Source organism: Podarcis muralis, chromosome 15 (genome assembly GCF_964188315.1).
Source record: "Podarcis muralis chromosome 15, rPodMur119.hap1.1, whole genome shotgun sequence".
NCBI lineage: Eukaryota > Metazoa > Chordata > Lepidosauria > Squamata > Lacertidae > Podarcis > Podarcis muralis.
This window is the reverse complement of record NC_135669.1, coordinates 28,178,557-28,196,425: the sequence shown is the minus strand read 5'-3', so window position 1 is coordinate 28,196,425 and position 17,869 is coordinate 28,178,557. Positions and strand designations below refer to the sequence as shown.

Genomic DNA, 17,869 nt, shown 5'->3' with positions numbered 1-17,869 from the left:
TTGATATCCCGCCTTTCACTCCCTTTAAGGAGTCTCAAAGCGGCAAACATTCTCCTTTCCCTTCCTCCCCCACAACAAACACTCTGTGAGGTGAGTGGGGCTGAGAGACTTCAAAGAAGTGTGACTGGCCCAAGGTCACCCAGCAGCTGCATGTGGAGGAGTGGAGACGCGAACCTGGTTCCCAAGATTACGAGACTACCGCTCTTAACCACTACACCACACTGTGCAGAATCCTGCTCCCTGGTTCAAGCAGCATCACGGCCCTTGAAGTCAGTCCAAGTGCAAGACGGCTTGTGCTGCACATGCCGCGCTTGCAACCGTTTTCACAGTCCAATTTCAGCACAAATCAATCTTGAGTTCGATGTTGGGGAGATGCCCTTTCTCCTATTTCTTAAAGCCAAGAGCCTGATTCTAAGCAGCTGTCTCCAACGTTTTCCTTGGAGGGTGGGGGCAGAAGAACCAGGCTTTAAATGTTTACCCAAATCAAGCATTTTCCATACATTCAGAAACATTTTAAAAGAGAGTGTTGGATCAGTCTGAGCAAGAACTCGCCAGTTTCCAGTGGATTGGCTGCCTGTGATCGTTTCATCCAAAAAATTTTAATACCCCCCTCCCATCAGTTTCTGTCTTAAGCACTTGGCTCACCTCCCTGTGCACACGGCAGTCGACTAACAGTGAATCTGGCAGCTGATCTTGTGCTTCTGGGACATTTTCTTCAAGCTATTATCCTCCAGGATTGAATATTTCAGGATTTGTAGTCCAAAGAAACCACAGAATATTGGACTCCGTTCTTCCTTATTCTGTGTGGGGTCCTGGAGATATTGTCAGAATTGACTGGTATTTGAAACTGGGGGTTGGTATGGGTGTGCAAAAAGTGGTGTGTGTGTGTGTGTGTGTGTGTGTGTGTGTGTATGGAGATTTTCTCATTAATTTTGAAGTTTATTTCCCACTCATTTTTGGTTCATTTATTTCCCCCCATTTCCCCCACTTGTTTCAGTGGGAGACTCAGCCAGCCTTCTGCTGCCTCTAACTTTGTTGTTTTACAATGCACGTGGCATGAAATCTACAAACATCCTGTTAGCGAGCTGTTAGATCTGGCAGATTTCAGGCATATTGGATAAAACACCCCCAATTTTTCAAGCAGCTGTACAAAAAGTACACAGACACAGCCTATCTGCCACCAAGTACTTCCTACCGAGCCAGGTTCAAAGTTCTTGTAGTAATTTGTAAAGCCCTGAACAATTTAAGTCCTGAGTTCCTCAGGGATCACCTGAACCCTTATGTACCACCTCATTCATGGAGATCATCTGCAGGAGCGTCACGGGTTGTCCCCTGAGTTGGCGAGGCTCACCTGACAGCAATGAGAAACTGAGCCTTTCATGTCATCATTGGTCCAGTCCGGTGGAACTCTCTGCCCTTGGAGATACAGCAGTGTTAACGGTTAATTGTTGTTCATTTTGAATTTCCCCTCCCCCTCTCCTTCTGGTAAGCACCTTCACCTCAAGCATAAAATCATCTGGGGGGCCTCACAGGTTCCCTACCCCTGCATGAGATACTTATTTAAAATTAAAGAAAATTAAAATGGTGTCTGGCTTGTTGTTGTTAAAATTAGTATACTGCTCTTCATCTGTAGATCTTGGGGTGGTTCACAAGATAAAACCACAAAATACAATGGTACCTCGGGTTACATACACTTCAGGTTACATACGCTTCAGGTTACAGACGCCGCTAACCCAGAAATAGTACCTCGGGTTAAGAACTTTGCTTCAGGATGAGAACAGAAATCGCACGGTGGCGGCGCAGCAGCAGTGGGAGGCACCATTAGCTAACGTGGTACCTCAGGTTAAGAACAGTTTCAGGTTAAGAACGGACCTCCGGAACAAATTAAGTACATAACCAGAGGTATCACTGTACATAATAAAAACAAGAAGAGAACAAAATGCCTTTGACTCTGGAAGCCTGTGGCCAACATTTAGACTGCATTGATTTCCTTCCCTCTCCTCTCCTCTCCTCTTCTCTCCTCACCACACCCACATATGCATCAACACCCCGCCGCCGCCCCCCCCCCCCCCCGCTTGTCATGGCTTTTCTGGCTAGGGGCTCATGCCATTTTTGAAATCCCCCCTCACTCCATTCCCTGAAACCCAGCTGTGATACTGCCAGCCACAAGGTCTGGGATTTCTAGCTGAAAACCGCAAAACAGAGTAGCTCTCTCTGTCCTGACGTGAACTATTAAACCATGGTGGAGATTGTTTTTTGAATCTTTTATGGCTGCCTTCTTCAGTCTCTCCCCTTTCCTCCCTCTGATGCTTTTAGCAGCAACAGCAGCAACAGAAGAAGAAGCAATTATTGAGAAGTTACTTTGTGGGCTCAGGGCAGATGCCTTCCAACACCTCCCAACTCTTCCTTTGATAATTCTTTGGAGAGGAGAGCAAAAGGCCTCAAATGGCCCAGTTCGGAGGCTGTGTGCTGTCCTGCAAATGAGCACCTGTCAGTAATAATCTACAGCGGATCTGGGCTTTGCAACACAGCTTTGGCCGAGAGGAAATAACGACAGGTCCTGTATTTATAATAATGGGGAAGGAATGCTTTTCTGTCGGAGTCTGACAAGAAGCCAACAAAATGTCAGAATCAATGGGCTGCTAATAGAACAAACCACGGCTGTTGCAAGGAAGGGGGTTCTTCGTACAGATAATGATGCCTGCTCTGGGCCGTATCGATCTGGTAGATTGATGGAGACAGGCAGAGCTTATAGCTGCTTCAGCATCCCATTTCCAGAAAGACGCAATGAGAAAATGGACCTTGGCTGGCCAGGGATGCAGACCCCAGGGGGTGATTTTGCCGATAAAAGCCACATAATGTTTCGTTGTGGGTGCTGTCCATGGTCAGAGGCAGCAATGCTTCTGAATATTAGTTGCTGGAAGACACATGAGGGGAGATGGCTCTTGTGCTTGGCTCCTGCTTGTGGACTTCTGACTGGGGCATCTGGTTGGCCCCTAGGAGGACAGGATGCTAGGCTAGGTGGGCCATTAGCCTGGTCCAGCAGGGTCCTTCAACATTCCTAAGGAGTAGATGCACACTCTGAGGTTGCTGATAGGAACCAAAACACCTTATGTTGTTTGGTGCATCTTATATAACTCTTATATAACTGCACACACATTACATCTACCAGAATCCTTATACAGTGGTACCTCGGTTTTTGAATGTCTCTGTTGCCAAACATTTCAATTTTTGAATGCTGTAAACCCGGAAGTAAGTGCTTCAGTTTTTGAATGTGCCTCGGAAGTTGAACCATAATCACATCTTTCATATTGAATTTTCCATTTTGAGGCTTCTGTACTGAGTTTTTTGTTTTCGAACGTTTCAGAACTCAAACAGTCTTCCAGAACAGATTATGTTCAAAAACCAAGGTTCTGTCATCTCCCCTTAGCTGTTCATGATTGAATATACTTTACAGATGCTTTTAAAATAATATTATTTAAATGATTTATATCCCACACTTCGAAAACACTCCCAGAGCACCTCAGTCAACACACTGAAACACAGTTCTATAATAATAAAATACAAATTTAAATCTGCTTACAAAAAAACAACAACCCCAAAGAGCAAGAGCAAAGGGGCATAAAAATCCACAATGGAAATAAAACTGACACATAAAGGCGCCAGAAAATAAAGTCCTTGCCTTTACTGTCACAGAAATTACAAAAAAAGAAGAAGGCGGCAGCAGATTCCATAATTGGGGGGCTGTCACTGAAAGGGCAAGATCTCTGCCTGCTAGTCACCAGTCACCAGACCTGAAGAAACACCTCTGTGGGCTCATGTGGAGAGAGGCAATTCTCCAGGCACCAAGCTGTGAAAAAGGAGTGAGGTATCAGCCCCAACCAGCTTGGCTGATGATCAGAGATGATGGAGGTATGGTCTAGCAACACCTGGGGGCCCAGCCCTGCTGTGAAGGACAGCGTTAATACTTGGAAAGAGCCTTGAAATGGGCCAGGAAGCCAGTGTTCTTCTTTAAGCACAGGAGAGATACATTTCCAACCCCAGATCTCACTTAGGAGGTCTTGCATTTGCATTCTGAATTAATGGCGGTTTCAGAATCACATGCGAAGGCAGCCCCACATATAATGTGTTCTAATAATCTAACCTAGGAGTTATAATAGAAGAGAAGAAGAAGAGTTTGGATTTGATATCCTGCTTTATCACTACCCTAAGGAGTCTCAAAGCGGCTCACAATCTCCTTTCCCTTCCTCCCTCACAACAAACACTCTGTGAGGTGAGTGAGGCTAAGAGACTTCAAGAAGTGTGACTAGCCCAAGGTCACCCAGCAACTGCATGTGGAGGAGTGGGGAAGCGAACCTGGTTCACCAGATTACGAGTCTACCGCTCTTAAATGCTACACCACACTGGCTCTTTATTATTAATAAATAATAAAGAACAGGTCTGCAAGTCTTATTAGGTAAAGGAGGTGTGTATATGTCAGCCTACCACTGGGAAAAAATCCTAGGTGCTGGGTAAAACTCCTAAATTGGTGGATAATCCCATCTTTGGACAGGATCTGCTGCTTTAAAACAGAAGGCTCGCTTTGAGAGGTTTGATCAAGTTTGCTAATGAAGTGGCAGTGCCCTCATGCAAAACAGCTGGCCTCCTGCGGCGTCAAGACCTTTGGAAACCAAAGGGATCCCTTTTGAGGGCAGGAAAGCAAAACAAAATGGCGGAGGGAACCAACAGAGAAGGGCAAAGTGCAGGGAGCCCAGTGCAGTGCAGCAACAGCAGCAGAGCCAATCTGATGCTCTGCTGCCATGCCTGCACCACAGGGAGCTCCCCAAGCCTTTTCCTCCTTCCCCCTTCTTGGTTACTGGCAGCGACACTCAGTGTTGGGAGGCCTGGTGTGAAATGCTGCCCCCTGCACTGCCCAACCTAGCACTGCTGCCTTGGACTATACAGTGGTACCTCAGAACTCAAACGGCTCCATTCTCGAACGTTTCAGTTCCCAAACGCCAAAAACCCAGAAGTGCTCCAATTTTCGAATGTTCCTTGGAATACCAATGTCCAACACGGCTTCCACTGTGCAAAAACCTAGCTGTTGACCAATCGGAAACCGCACCTCGGAAATCGAACGTTTCAGAAGTCAAACAGTCTTCCGGAACGGATTACGTTCAAGTTCCAAGGTACCGCTATAATTCCCATTGGTCCTTCCAATGTGGCTCTGCCAGCTGAGGATGATGGGAGCTGTGGAAGAAAACATCTGGAGGGAAGCATGTTGAGAAAGGCCAGGCAATAACGAAAAGAATACCGTGCCGTTTACACATGAAGGAAAAGATTAAGAAACGGAGACCATGTCTTGGTCTGTTTCAAAGCATCTGAATTAAGGCAAGAGACAGCTGACTTTGAGAACAAATTCAAGAGCATCGAATTTCCCTAAATCTGTATAGATATATTAAACACTGACTCAGCTCCGCCGTCTGTCTTTCCCCGACACGTACCTTGCTAGAAGAGAACGTCATTTTTGACAGCCACCCGTTCTGTGCATAGAGCGATGCACGCCTTCCAGGGTCTGTTTTGCATTTGGATAGTCTGTATTTAAAGTGTAAAGGAGCTGCCATCTGGTTTTATAAAGAGACATAGACATACACAAACCATAACCCATAAGAAATGCAGATGTTCCCATATTTACAACCTCTGACGCTTTGGCTCAGCCTGGGACTCTTATACTTGGGGGGGGGGGTTCAGTTAACATCGCTGTGAGAAGCAGCACTTTCAGATTTCTCAACCCTTTGTGCTTTCAAACATGATCAGGGCCTTTGTCGGTGCAGGTTGCCAGTCCATTTCCAAGCCAATTCAAAGTGTTGTTTAAAACCATTAGAGACTTAAAAGGCTTGGGACCAGGGGACTCCAAAGATCACTTCCTCCCAGCAGAATGGCACTCCCTCAAAAGGTGCTGGGCTCTCTTTTGTTGGAGGTTTTTAAACAGATGTTGGATGGCCATCTGCTGTGGATGCTTTAGCTGTGATTCCTTCATTGCAGGGGGTTGGATGAGATGGCGCTTGGGGTCTCCTCCAGCTCTATGATTCTACGATTCTGACCTTCCCATACCATAAGACCCTGTTGCTCAGGAGCACAATACCTCAAGGTCCGCCTCTTTCTATATAAACCTACCTGGACCCTGAGATCATCTTCTGAGGCCCTTCATTGTGTGCCTCCTCCTCAAGAGGTCCAGAGGCTGGCAACATGAGAACGGGCCTTCTCTGTAGTGGCTCCGTGTCTGTGGAATGCTCTCCTCAGGGAAGTGCACCTGGTGCCTTCATTAGACACCTTTAGGCGCCCGGCAAAAATGTTCCTTTTAAACCAGGCCTTTGCCTGACATGATCTACACCCTATACCCTTTTTAAAATGCTGGTTATTTTTTGGGGGGGCGGTTATTGGGTTGATTTTGTATTTATTATGTATTTTGTAGTTTTTTATCTTGATTTTATTCTGTGAACTGCCCTGAGACCCCCGGATATAGGGTGGTATATAAATAATAATAATAATAATAATAATAATAATAATAATAATACCTCCTTGAATGTGGTGTGGTGGGCAGTTACTAGACAAAGGGATGTTTCGAGAGGAGCACCCACAGTTCTGGGATGCTCCACAAAGATGCCTGGTTGATGCCCATGTTATTGGTGGCCTTTGGGGCTCCAGCAAAGTCCTTCTTATTTTCACAAATGTTTTAAGATGGTTTTAAAGATCTTCAGTGGGTTGGGTGTTTGTTTGTTATTTAGCTTTGCTGTGTTAAAGTACATTTTGCACTTGCTAGCCTAATTTTATTCCTTCACTAAGGGTTCAATCAGAACCTCTGGCCAACCCGATGGAGCTACAGGCTACATACACAGCCCCGGAGCTTGTGCTGGTCAAGGTATGAGGTGGGGGCCAGGAAGAAATGCCCTGTTATTGTGCAAAAAGGCCTGGATTGAGCCTGCTGCTGTCATGTGTCAACGGCAGGGTCTGCACAGGGACCTGTGTCAGCTACCCCCCCCCCCCCGCAGTTCCTCAAAGCATTTGGCGTGGTGGTGGTGGTGGTGGGGTTCTTTTGAATGCTCCCTGGTAGGGGCTGGTAAAGGGACACCTCCACTCCGTCTGACCCTGATTCCAGGGGTTTCGATAGCACTGTGAATTTTGTATTGCTGTTGGTTGTGCTCCCTGCTTAAGTCAACATGGTATAGCAGTTAGAGTGTTGGACTAGGACCTTGCGAGACCAGGGTTCGAATCCCCACTCGGCCATGAAACTCATTGGGTGAGCTTGAGGCAGTCACTGCTTCTCAGCTTAACCTACCTCACAGGGTTGTTGTGGGGATTAAATGAGTAAAGGGAGAGCCATGGACACCACATTGAGCTCCTGGGAGGCGGGAAGGTGGGATATAAATGCAATAAATAAATAATCCTCAGAGCACTTGTTGATAATTTCGATGGGTTTTCACTTTCACTTTTAACTGCATGGAAGGCATTCTGAATTGGGCAATGTATGGATGATGTCAATATTTGGAACCGAGCCTCACTGTTCAATGGCCCGTAATCCTCGTTAAGTGTCCTCAGGGCTGCAGCGTCAATCTCTCATTGCTATTTAGTTTGGCCTCTTACTTAAATGTTTTATCAAGGACATACTAGGCTTTGAGCAGATAAAAAATAATTATTATAGTGTGGAGCAATACATCAATGGAAAACAAGCGGCTCTCTGCAGTTTATTTCATTTCATTACTGGTTGAGCCGAGGCACCAGAGTTTGGCACTGCTGCCTCTGTCAGCCTTGTGGGATGAAGGCCCTTTCTTAATGAAAAGGACTCGCTTGTTTCTCCTGCTGGGGTGTGAACCTGTCTGCCTCAGATTCTCCTTGAATAGGGTGAAAGAATCTGCATTCGCCACGTAAGGCCTGGAGACCCCGCTCACAAAAGGAGAGGCTTGAATGAGAGGCAGAGAAAGGGAGCCTTCAAACAGGGGCGGGTGGCAAAAGAGAATCACTCCTCCTTTGAGATTCTTTACAGTTTCCTGCTCCAGCAAGGACCTGCTTGCATTTCATCCTAGGACATGGAGGAGCGGTCTGCTAATTAGGCTGCATCCTTGCTAAGCTCTCTGATAACCTTGGGCACTTTCCTTCTCAGCCCACCACACTGAGGAGGGATTTGTTTTCCCACCTTGCAGTGAGGGAAGCCCTGAGTCACTCTCCCACAGCCGCACAATGAGTCAGCAGCTGCACGGTGACTCAGCAGCAGCTCCAACAGGGACGTGGCAAGCGCATGAATGGACCCTGTGTGCCGTTCCGGTCGTCTCAATGCAAAAAGTTGCTGCGCTGGAAAAGGTTCAGAATAGGGCAGCCAAAACAGTCACAGGGATGGAGCAACAGGGATGAAGAAGGGTTGCAGCATCCGATGCTGTTTTAGATCAGAGTGAAAGGCAAGAAAGAGGCAACGTGATAGGAATTTATAAAATTAGGCACTGCATGGAGAAAGCGCATGGAGAAAAGCTTTTCTCCCTCTTTCACGGCACTAGAACTCATGGGCATCCCACAAAGCTGAATGTTGGAAGATTCAGGAGAGAGAAAAGGAAGGACCTCTTCATGCACTGCTGTGGAACTGTGGAACTCCCTCCCACAGGAGGCAGTGGTGGCCACCAACTTAAAGGTAAAGGTAAAGGGACCCCTGACCATTAGGTCCAGTCGTGACCGACTCTGGGGTTGCGGCGCTCATCTCGCTTTATTGGCCGAGGGAGCTGGCGTACAGCTTCTGGGTCATGTGGCCAGCATGATTAAGCCGCTTCTGGCGAAGCAGAGGAAACACCGTTTACCTTCCTGCCGGAGTGGTACCTATTTATCTACTTGCACTTGACGTGCTTTTGAACTGCTAGGTTGGCAGGAGCAGGGACCGAGCAACGGGAGCTCACCCCGTTGCGGGGATTCAAACCGCCGACCTTCTGATCGGCAAGTCCTAGGCTCTGTAGTTTAACCCACAGCGCCACCCGCGTCCCTGGCCTCAAAAGAGGATTCGGCAGATTCATGGAGGAAAGAGCTATTGATGGCCGCTAGCTGTGATGGCTATGCTTTGCCACCGCATGTGGAAGCAGCAATGCTTCTAAATCCCAGTTTCAGGAAACTGCAGGAAGGGAGGGTGCTGTTGTGCTTGGGTCCTGCTTGTGGGTTTTCCCGGGGGGGGGGGTGTTTGCATCTGGTTGGCCACTGTGAGAACAAGATGCTGGACTAGATGGGCCGTTGGCCTGGTCCAGCAGGCTCTTCTTTCATTCTTGTTTCCCACTAAAGAGATCCATGCAGTGCAAGATCACAGGGGCGTCTCCAAGCACCGTCCCTGGCTGCATCAGGAGCTGTGGACAGGAAGTGGGTGCACACCTGAGCTGTCTGTCTGTACTAGAGGTTTGCTTAGATAACATCAGACTCAAAAATGGTGGGCCCCTATAAGACCCTTAAGTTGTTCCACCTCCATTGTTCTGCCCAGACACTGAGGTCCAGCGCTGAGGGTCTTCTGGCAGTTCCCTCGCTGCAAGAAGCCAAGTTACAGGGAACCAGGCAGAGGGCCTTCTCGGCAGTGGCACCCACCTTGTAGAATGCCCTCCCACCAGATGTCAAAGAGAAAAATAACTACCAAACTTTTAGGAGACATCTGAAGGCAGCCCTGTTTAGGGAAGCTTTTAATGTTTAATAGGTTATTGTATTTTAGTGCTTTGTTGGAAGCCACCCAGAGTGTCTGGGGAAGCCCAGCCAGATGGGCATGGTATAAATATTTATTCTTATTCCTATTCTTATTCTTATTCTTATTCTTATTGGCCCACCACTTTTGATGTCAAAGTGCATTACCTGGAAACATGGCAAGCCAGCCTTGTTGCATTGGGGAGCCTTTCTGCCTATCGTGTTGAGTGAGGCGCTGAGCATCTGCCCCAGAGTCCTGCCCCACACTATCTGCATGGGACTGAGCCTGGTATCGGGCAACCTTAAGATAACACAGCATCCAAAGAGGACTTCCTTTTCTTTTCTTTTTTACACCATAGGGACTAGAATCTTTGTTAGGAGACGGATGCTATGTCATATTGCAGAGGTTTTTGTAACACTGCAACCAGGTTTCCATAGCCTGGCACCCTCCAGCTGTTTTGGAATGCAACTCTTATTTGTTTGGGCTGGTGGTAGTTGTCATCCAAACAGCTGGAGGGCACCAGGTTGGGGAAGGGTGGCCTAAATAACCAAACATGAAGAGAAGAGAGCAGGGCGGTTGTGGGGGGAAGAGGAATGCAAGCATGGATAGCGGCAGAAACGAAAAGTTCACAGGCCAATAAACAAAGGAAATGAACTGTGGGAAATGGGCTAAGAAAGAGCTAAAGGAAATCTGCACAGCAGCACCCCAGAGAGAGAAAGAGGCGGCTGGGTCTTCAGGCTCCAGCTGTGGCATCACAAGTTGTGCAGAGCTGATGGAGGAGGCTGCTCATCATCTGCCTTTCCTCTTGTGCTTCCACTGGGAATGGCTGCTTATGTAGAAATGACCCCAGGACTCTTCTTGGCTCTTCCTTTCCGTTCAGAGTCTCTCCGGGATGCTCAGCCATCTGTCTGTTTGTTGTAGTTGGAGCATCCATGGGAATGCAGCGTACGGTACTTGGGATCTGTCTGTCTGTCTGTCTGTCTGTCTGTCTGTCCGAAGATCACAGAGCAACTCACAACATAAAAACACATCACGAGAATACAAAATACATAATAAAACAAGAACAAACCAGTAACCCTGCTCCCACAAACACATTTAAAAGCGGGGCTTTTTTTCCAACCAAACTCACCAGAACTCAGTTCCGGCCCCTCTCAGGTGGGTGCCATTGCCATTCTAAGAGAACGAGGGAGGTGTTCAGGGTGAGTTCCGGCACCTCTTTTTCTAGAAAAATAGCACTGTAAAAGGCCATAGAGTATTAATCAGCCAAAGGCCTGGTTATAGAGAAAAGTTTCCACCTGGTGCCTAAAAATATGTAATGAAGGCACCAGGAGAGCCTCCCTCAGGAGAACATTGCACATAAATATGTATATTGGGAAAACCTGCACTAGAAAAATGTGTTTATTACTTGATATGGTCACTAAAAAGCTGAAGAAGTTGCACGAGGACTTAAAAAAACACAGAGAGAAACCAAAAGTGACAGCTCCACCCACCCCTATCCTGCGCTACCTGATCACTGGGGAGAAATGACTGCTCACACCTGACTGGTCAATGTGCAGAGGTGGCGCTGGGCTCTGTTCTGCACGGGGCATGGGAATGATGACAAATTTCCCATGGCAAAGGCTAATGCAGATGGACACGGCCTGATTAAGTAATTGTGGTTTCCTCTAACACTCTAACAGCTTCCAGATGCTGCTATAAAGGGCCTCAGATGCGCTCCTGGGCACCGCAGCCTGACCTGAACATCCGTGTATATTGGATGGGGAAAGGAAAACATCCTGCTCATTTGAGACGCTGAAATCCACCTCCAGGCAGTGGAGGCTGGTCAGTTCAGGCAAATGGGGAAGTGTCCCACCAGTCCCAGTCTACCTTTGGCCAGCCCCCACCTGCCTGCCTACTTGCCCACAACCAGTCCTAGCTGCCACCTTCCTCCTCAGTCTCAGTTACCTCTGTAGAGCTCAGCTGGTACTCATCAGATTTTTTTTGGACTACAATTCCCATCAGCCCTTGCCAGCATGGCTGATTGTAAGGGGTGGTGAGGACTGCATTCAAAACATCTGGAGGGCACCATGTTGGGGAAGGACCTGATACTTTTAAAAAGTGGAAACACCAGGGGTTGCACCCGGGAACTTTTATATGCAGTGTTCGTTCTCTTCTGCAATGCTGTGCAACCTAATATAAGCAGCCTTAATATCTGATATAAGGGATGCGGGTGGCGCTGTGGGTTAAACAACAGAGCCCACGGCTTACCGATCAGAAGGTTGGCAGTTCGAATCCCCATGAAGGGGTGAGCTCCCGTTGCTCGGTATCTGCTCCTGCCAACCTAGCAGTTTGAAAGCACGTCAAAGTGCAAGTAGATAAATAGGTACCGCTCTGGCGGGAAGGTATACGGCGTTTCCGTGCGCTGCTCTGGTTCGCCAGAAGCGGCTTAGTCATGCTGGCCACATGACACGGAAGCTGTACTCCGGCTCCCTCGGCCAATAAAGCGAGATGAGTGCTGCAACCCCAGAGTTAGCCACGACTGGACCTAATGGTCAGGGGTCCCTTTACCTACCTAATATCTGATATATAGGTCAGACTATAGAATGCCCCACGCTATCAATGATAAACTGGCCCATACCCTCTGTGACTGAATGATGAGGTTCCAGAGCACAGCATAAGTTTCAAATGCAATTGAATCCCAGGGAATTTCCTTCCAATGCTTCTATAATGAAGCTGAAGATTAAATGCAGGCCCCCTTATAAGAACACCTTTTTGTAATGTGATTGGAGCTGCAAAACTGCTCCGATGTGTGGTTAGCTCTCAAACTACATTAGTCACGAGTGAAAAGTAAGAAGACCCTTTGCTGGATCATGCCAAGGGGGACCCACACATTCTAGCATCCTGCTCTCACAGGGGCCAACCAGAATCCCCATGGGAAACACCCAAGGAGGACCAGAGCATAAGAACAGCGCATTCTGCCTAACTCCAATTCTTATCATAGATTGCACACATTACATGGGTACATCTAGCTCAGGGGTCAGCAAACTTTTTCAGCAGGGGGCCAGTCCACTGTCCCTCAGACCTCGTGGGGGGCCAGACTATATTTTGGGGAGGAAAATGAATGAATTCCTATGCCTCACAATAACCCAGAGATGCATTTTAAATAAAAGCACACATTCTATTCATGTAAAAACACCAGGCAGGCCCCACAAATAACCCAGAGGTGCATTTTAAATAAAAGGACACATTCTATTCATGTAAAAACACACTGACTGTCTGTGGGCCAGATTGAGAAGGAGATTGGGCCTGATCCGGCCCCCGGGCCTTAGTTTGCCCACCCATGATCTAGCTTCAGCATCAGCATTCTCCATGGGGGTAATGTACCGGAGTGAGAGAGACACTACTGTGCAGCCCAGGGGATCTGCACTGGAACACATTACCCAGGCGGCATTGGATCTGACCACAAGGGTGCAGTTTTTCCAATAATAACTATGCCACAAAAGTAATGTGCAAACTAGTTTAGGGGAGTGGCAGCGAGGGGTGGAAATGAACAGAACAGAATGCCTGTGTTTATTTATTGTGCTGATATGTCAACCTTTAGAAGACATCTGAAGGGAAGTTTTTTAATGCTTAATGCTTTACAGTGGTACCTCGGGTTAAGTACTTAATTCATTCCGGAGGTCCGTTCTTAACCTGAAATTGTTCTTAACCCGAAGCACCACTTTACCTAATGGGGCCTCCAGCTGCGGCCGAAGCAAAGTTCTTAACCCAAGGTACTATTTCTGGGTTAGCGGAGTCTGTAACCTGAAGCGTATGTAACCTGAAGTGTATGTAACCTGAGGCACCATTGTATTATGTGTATATATATATATTGGAAGCTGCCCAGAGTGGCTGAGGTAGGGTTGTCATGTGTCTGGAATTTTCTGTACATATCCGGAATACTGCTGTTGGAAGCAGTGTCTGGGCAGAAATCACTGAAATGTCCAGGAAAATCTGGACATATGGCAACCCATGTGGGCAGTGTCATTTTTGGCGACTTTCCTTTAAAATAGCTCAATAACACTCTCTCTCTCTCTCTCTCTCTCTCTCTCTCTCTCTCTCTCTCGTGTGTGTGTGTGTGTGTGTGTGTGTGTGTGTGTGTGGCATGCGAATTTGCCCAAAAAATCTCAAAAACTTTGGTAAAAAAAAAAAGGAAAAGGCTGGGGTAACCCAGTTAGATGGGCAGGCTATTATTATTATTATTCTAAAACCACAATCTCTCACTAACTCTCATGATAAAGCCTTAGAAATGAATCTGATGTAAGTCGAGTACCTAGTCCTCAGCATTACAGCTGGAGAATGTTTTCACAATTCAGGTTTCGAAGATGGACCATTGGTCTCTGATGCTTCATTCCTTTACGGTTACATTACAGGGTCAAAAAACACCTTACATTACAGGGTCAAAAAACACCTTAAAAAACACCTCTGCGAGCATCCAAATCTCTTCTGTTGATACACTGCCACCTGGTGGTCCTTTCTAAGCCTGAGAAGCAAAGTCCATTTATTTGTGTTCTTGGGTGATGTGCTTCTAAGACAGTCGTAGGAAAACTCGGCCCTCCAGATGTTTTGGGACTACAACTCCCATCATGCCTAGCTAACAGGACCAGTGGTCAGGGATGATGGGAATTGTAGTCCCAAAACATCTGGAGGGCCGAGTTTGCCTATGCCTGTTCTAAGACATGACTTCCTTTGTTTTCCAGGCCAGGGAGCTCATCTCGTCAGCCCCTAAAGAGCCTATGGCACCTGGTATTCCTAAGTGGGCCCTGATCCAGGTACGAACCAGGCCTGACCCTGCTTAGCTTCGGAGGAGATCAGATGTGTTCAGGATCATAGGGTGTGTTTAGGGTAGTTTGGAGATGCCTAGGGCAAGAGCCCCTTGAGCTGGGCTCAGAAGTGGACTGCAGCTGACGTAGCTCTTTCAACACCAGCAAGAGTTATGTCTCCAACAAATGGCCTTAGATCCTTGCAGGAGAAGGATAATAGCATGCTGATGAATCATCCTTTCTGTATTTATAGAAAACAGTATTTATAGGGAACAGTCAATTAGAGGCAAACTTGCAGCAGTGTGTTAGCAGCTAAGAGGACGTAGTGATCCAGCCTGGTCTTGCTTTGCTAAAGAGGGTTGGGGGAAAAATGGCTGCTTGTTTTGTTTTTTGTTTTTTTTCGGACTGCTGTTATGAATGCAACATTTTTTTTTTTTTTTAGAAACTGCATTGCTGTTTGACCCTTAAACCAGCAGAGGGAGCTGTGGCTCTATCCTCCGCTGCAGAAGCAATTGGCAAGCACCGCTGGAATCACTGCTGACGACTCACTGAAATGGCACCCTGCTCTGGAAATCCAGGCGAAGAAGAAGAAGACGAAGAAGAAGAAGAAGAAGAAGAAGAAGAAGAAGAAGAAGAAGAAGAAGAAGAAGAAATGCCTGGGAACAAAGGAAGCTACCTTCTACCAAGCCAGAGCACAGGCCCATCTCACAGAATAGAATCATAAAGTTGGAAGGGACCCTGAGGGCCAACCCCCTGCAGTACAGGGATACACAGCAGTCCCTAGCTCAGTTTTACTTATCCAGGGATGTGGGTGGCTCTGTGGTCTAAACCACTGAGCCTCTTGGGCTTGCCAATAGGAAGGTCGGCGGTTCGTATCCCTACGACGGGGTGAGCTCCCGTTGCTCTGTCCCAGCTCCTGCCAACCTAGCAGTTTGAAAGCACACCAGTACAAGTAGATAAATAGGTACCGCTGCAGCGGGAAGGTAAACGGCGTTTCCCTGCGTTCTGGTTTCCATCATGGTATTCCGTTGTGCCAAAAGTGGTTTTAGTCCTGCTGGCCACATGACCCGGAAAGCTGTCTGTGGACAAAGGCCGGCTCCCTCAGTCTGAAAGCAACCCCATAGTCACCTTTGGCTGGACTTAACCATCCAGGGGACCATTACCTTTACCTTTACCTTTATCTATTGCTTACCTTGAATGGCATCAGATTTCCAAGGCTTTGGACGGGAGTCTTTCCCAATCTGGATTGAGCCCAGAACCTTCTGCTTACAAAGCAAGTGATCCACAAACTCCCCCAGTGCCCAATTTTCTCCATTAACAGGTGGTGGCATGACAATAAATTCTGAAGCCCAGAAACTCACGGCAGCCACCTTAGCCATAACCCCAAGGAAGCTTATTATTGTTAATTATCAATTTTTTTAATATCAACCCTTCATCAAGAGACCACGGCTTACAGCATAAAAGACAAAATGCATCATATAATAATAGTAAAGGAGGGGGGGGGGAGAATCCAAAAATGCATGCAGCAGTGTTGAATCTGTCTGTCTACCTACCTGTCCCCCCAAAAGTAGCAGTACATATTGCCCATTTTATTAGTATCATTGAGCAGACTGTCATAGGGTCGTGAGCTGGGAGAGGGTGGAAAGGGTCAAGATGGGATGGGTGGCAAAGTGACCTTTAAAGTGATGTTGGCATTCACTCAAGCTTAGAAACAGGGATCTTGCCGTTCAACAGTCTTGCAGGGCTCTAGTGACATAACAATAGAACCAGCGACGTTTATGGAAGGAGGCTTTCCTTTTTAAATTTTTATTTAATTATACTTTTCAAGTTTATACATTTCACTAATTTTATACATTTCACTAACTTTACAATCATTTTGACATTTCAAAACTTCCCCACCTTTCTGCGGTTCCTTACATTTATTTTCAATATCTTCTGCATATCCAAATTAACCTAATTTCCTCATTTATTTGTCTTCTTTAAATATATACTCTTATAAAACTGCAGGTTATTACAATAATCTTGCCAGTGTTTTTATCTGTTTATAATTTATCTGTAAATTTTCAATAAACCATTTCCATTCTTTTGTGTGTGTTTTTTAAAAAGTTATCTTGATTTCTTATTCTTCCGGTTCTTATTCTACATATTCCATAAGTTTTTGTATCCATTCTTCCTTGGCTGGGACTTCTGCTTCTTTCCATTTTGGGGCAAAGAACATTCTTGCTGCTGTAGTGGCATACACGAATAAGTTTCTATACATTTTAGGTACTTCTGTCTCTATAATTCCCAAATGAAAAGCTTCCGGTTTTGGAAGGGAGCGTTCCTGTCCCTCTCTCCATCTGCAACCACCAATGCCTCTCAGAAAGCCTCTCGAGAGGTCATGGGGCCCCCCTGAAGGCTAGAGTTTGAAGGTTGGTGGGAAGGGGGAGAAGTGACCCAAACTGAGTGGTCCCCATGGATTGTTTATTCTGTGAACTCGGCCAGCAATGCTCCACCAACTCTATAACCAGTTTATCTCTGAGCCCAACTTCGGCTGGGGAGGGCAGGATATAAATAAAAATTATTATTATTATTATTATTATTATTATTATTATTATTATTATTATTATGAAAGCTGGACCATAAAGAAGGCTGATCGCCGAAGAATTGATGCTTTTGAATTATGGTGCTGGAGGAGACTCTTGAGAGTCCCATGGACTGCAAGAAGATCAAACCTATCCATTCTGAAGGAAATCAGCCCTGAGTGCTCACTGGAAGGACAGATCATGAAGCTGAGGCTCCAATACTTTGGCCACCTCATGAGAAGAGAAGACTCCCTGGAAAAGACCCTGATGTTGGGAAAGATGGAGGGCACAAGGAGAAGGGGACGGCAAAGGACGAGATGGTTGGACAGTGTTCTCGAAGCTACCAGCATGAGTCTGACCAAACTGCGGGAGGCAGTGGAAGATAGAAGTGCCTGGCGTGCTCTGGTCCATGGGGTCATGAAGAGTCGGACACGACTAAATGACTAAACAACATTATTATTATTATTATTATTATTATTATTATTATTATTAGCTACACAGGGTTCTTTTTCTGTCTTTCTCCCTCCCTCTCTCCTTCCCTCTTTTCTTCATTTGCGCGCTCTCTCTCTCTCTCTCTCTCTCTCTCTCTCTCTCTCTCTCTGCATCAGTTGGCCAACAGAGCTGATCCATAAGAACATCCGAAGAGCCTTCTGGATCAGGCCAATGGCCCACTTATTCCAGCATCCTGTTCCCGCAGTGGCCAACCAGATGCCTGTGGGAAACCCGCAAGAGCAGGATTTGAGCCCCAGAGCCCTCTCCCCTCCTGTGGTTTCCAACAACTGGCTTTCAGAAGCCTCGCTGCCTCCACCAAGTCGCCCCTCGCCTTAAATGTAATGGAAACATTTACT

At 46.7% G+C, this 17,869-nt stretch overlaps 1 long non-coding RNA gene across 1 annotated transcript in view; it reads left to right on the top strand.

Moving 5' to 3' along the window:
* LOC144325624 (uncharacterized) overlaps positions 1-16,540 on the top strand; it is a 53,094-nt gene extending 36,554 nt beyond the window's left edge. Inside the window, exon 2 of the long non-coding RNA XR_013390798.1 lies at positions 14,900-16,540. This is a non-coding gene — a long non-coding RNA (uncharacterized LOC144325624). The remainder of the gene's footprint in view (positions 1-14,899) is intronic.
* Positions 16,541-17,869: the final 1,329 nt, after the last annotated feature.